Consider the following 3,182-nt stretch of genomic DNA (forward strand, 5'->3'; position numbering starts at 1 on the left):
ATCTGCTGAAAAATCAGCTTTGGCTCTCTCTCCACACATGTCTCTTCACGTTTTAGATACTTCCAGTATGTTTGTTGATCAATGAGTCATTATCCAGAAAAGGTTGTTTCCCAATCCACAAACACGGGTATTTTCCCATAAACTTAGCTTTGCTCAATATCACCTTCTGTCCGCAATCCTCAACACGACGACAAATTGAAACTGCTCCATGTGAGGCTCAAAATTGAAACTTCGGCACAGCACACCCCGCTATACTGGAACAGAGATACCGTGTACTGGTCACCTTCAGCACAGGAGCAACACATTAATGCTTACCTCCACATTCCTGATTTTACCTGAACGTTTGGTAAACCGAGTTTCTCTGATTCCATGGCTAGTAACGGGGATTATATGATCATCTTCACCAGTGGTTCTGTCCCCGAGTGAGGAAAGTGGTGTGGTACGCATTGTAAAGATGTTGATTGATGAAATGTACAATTCCATCCTTTGCCTTCACTAACTCATGAGCTTTTTATTTTGTTTTGCATCTGTAGAAATCTTAAAATCTTCATCTTGAACGGTCTCAATGACAGATTTCCATTGTGTCTCTGGCATCAATTTTCAAAGTGTTAACGCCCTCTGAATTCTTCCATCGCATTCCGCTGTTTGGGAAGTGTTCCTGTTGTGTGAAATGCACTTTCCCTTGTGTCACGCGCTGCTCCCAGCATGCGCTCTGGCACTGCACTCATTTTCCTTCTGACACTTGCTCACTGTGTTGCTGTGATCATACAGTGACTTGGTATCACACGGCCCAGGAAAATGATACAGATCAAGGTTTTTGCCTGGTTGAGTTCAGTTGTCAGTTTAGCCTGATTTTGGATTTTGAAATTGTCTGTTCTGTACACAAGTGCGTGTCAAAAACATCTGAGCGGAAACTAGGTCTTCCGAATAATGACATTGAGCACTGTGCACTCTCCTCCAGTCTGGAAAACAATTCCTGACAGGCAGTTAAATAGACAATAGACAGCAGGTGCAGGAGTAGGCCATTCTGCCCTTCGAGCCAGCACCACCATTCATTATGATCATGGCTGAACATCCTCAATCTGTACTCCTTTCCTGCCTTATCCCCATAACCCTTGATTCCACTATCCTTAAGAGCTCTATCCAACTCTTTATTGAAAGAACACCTCCTGCTGTCTCGGGTTCTTCATTCCGTTGACTTCAAATCTTCACAGAATTCAACAGACCTTGTTACATATTCATTTCCTCATTTTTGTTCAGATCACTGTGTGCATAGTGTGACAGTGGGAGTGCACTTGCCCCACAACCGAGGGGTCAGGCCACAGTCTTGGAACCGTACTGTGTTATTTCTCATTTCACCAACACCAGGGAGAAATATCTGCTGCTCTGCATAATTTATGCAATTCAATTATTGATAAGGTCATAGCCTACCCCGTTTATGTGACGAGGTGGCCGAGAGGTTAAGGCGATGGACTGCTAATCCATTGTGCTTTGCACGCGTGGGTTCGAATCCCACTCTCGTCACTGTCATCAATGATGCTGCTTTCAGATGATTGAAACTGGGACTCCAATTGTCAGTTTACATGCGTTGACGCGATTACAAAATCTCAAAGAATAGTTTGTGCCTTTTAAATAATCTGCATTGAAATGGATGTTGCTTTGGGATAATGAAAAGAAACGCGATTTTCTTTTTCAAGTCAGTGCTGTGAACGTTTTTTCGTATGAAAGACATCCAGGAAAATCAAAAAAACGAGAGCTGCGAAGTGCATGTTTATGCAAAGGGATTCTTAATGAATATATTGTCAGATGAAATATGAAGGACGTTGAGTAGAAGTAATTCATCCTGGTGAGAAGAGCACAGCGAGACAGCACAAAATAATAGAGATTTTTCAAAAGGGGCAGGGCGTGGGTTTAGGGGCACTGAGAACTGGCTGCATATGCACAGTGGAGAATTGCCAATGTGGGTGCTGTGCATGGGCACGGAAAGACTGACACATTGGTCTCGCCCTCGCCCCTTGTTCTCGCCATTGATGAATGCTGGAAATAAGGCACAGATAAACACAAGATGTGGGAAACAAGCTCTCTCTCGTTATGCACACATTGGATGCATCACATTGAACCTTGAACAACTGGAGAAATCAGCATGTTACCTGTAGGGAGTGAAACTAAACTGTGGATCAGTAACCGCAGATTCATGCAACATAAACATGAAAAATGATGTAAAATGTAGGGTGTAGGTTTGCTTGCTGAGCTGTAGCTTTGATATTCAGACGCTTCATTACTTGGCTAGGTAACATCAACATCAGTGGCGACCTCCAAGTGAAGTGAAGCTGTCGTCTCCTGCTTTCCATTTATATCTTGGTTCCTGGGGTTTGTGGTGATGTCATTTCCTGTTCGTCTTCTGAGGGGTTGACAGATGGCATGTAGATCTATGTATTTATTTATGGCATTGTGGTTGGAGTGCAAGGCCTCTAGGAATTCTATGGGGTGTCTTTGCGTAGCCTGTCCCAGGATAGATGTGTTGTCCCAGTCGAAATGCTGGTATTTTTAATCCGTGTGTCGGGCAACGAGGGAGAAAAGGCCGTGTCTTTTTGTGGCTAGCTGGTGTTCGTATATCCTGGTGGCTAACTTTCTTCTTGTTGTCTTACGGAGTGTTTGTGGCAGTGCTTGCATGGAATTTTGTAGATGACGTTGTTTTTGTCCATGGGTTGTACTGGGTCTTTTAAGTTTGTCAGTTTTTGTTTGAGAGTCTTGGTCGGTTTGTGTGCTACTGAGATTCCGAGGGGTCTTAGTAGTCTGGCTGTCATTTCTGAAACTTCTTTGATGTATGGTAAGGTGGTTCGGGTTTCTGGCTGTGTTTGGTCTGCTTGTCGTGGTTTGTTCTTGAGGAATCTGCGCACTGTATTTTTTGAGTATCTGTTCTTCTCGAATACGTTGTGTAGGTGGTTCACCTGTGTTTTCAGAAGTTTGTCTGTGTTGCAGTGTTTGGTGGCTCGTTGGAATAGTGTTCTTATACAGCTTCGTTTGTGTGTGCTGGGATGGTTGCTGGTGTCGTTTACTATTTGCTCAGTGTTTGTCGGTTTTCTGTATATGCAGGTTTGTAGTTCCCCGTTGTCCTTTCTTTCTACTGTGACGTTCAGGAATGCGAGTTTGTTGTTGGTTTCTTCCTCCTTGGTGAACTT

General features: G+C 43.7%; 1 non-coding gene across 1 annotated transcript; it reads left to right on the forward strand.

Annotated features, from left to right (window-relative positions):
- Nucleotides 1-1,442: 1,442 nt before the first annotated feature.
- Nucleotides 1,443-1,524, forward strand: trnas-gcu (transfer RNA serine (anticodon GCU)). Its single transcript has one exon. It is a non-coding gene; the product is annotated as a tRNA-Ser (tRNA).
- Nucleotides 1,525-3,182: the final 1,658 nt, after the last annotated feature.

This window comes from Chiloscyllium punctatum, chromosome 6, assembly GCF_047496795.1.
Source record: "Chiloscyllium punctatum isolate Juve2018m chromosome 6, sChiPun1.3, whole genome shotgun sequence".
Lineage (NCBI taxonomy): Eukaryota > Metazoa > Chordata > Chondrichthyes > Orectolobiformes > Hemiscylliidae > Chiloscyllium > Chiloscyllium punctatum.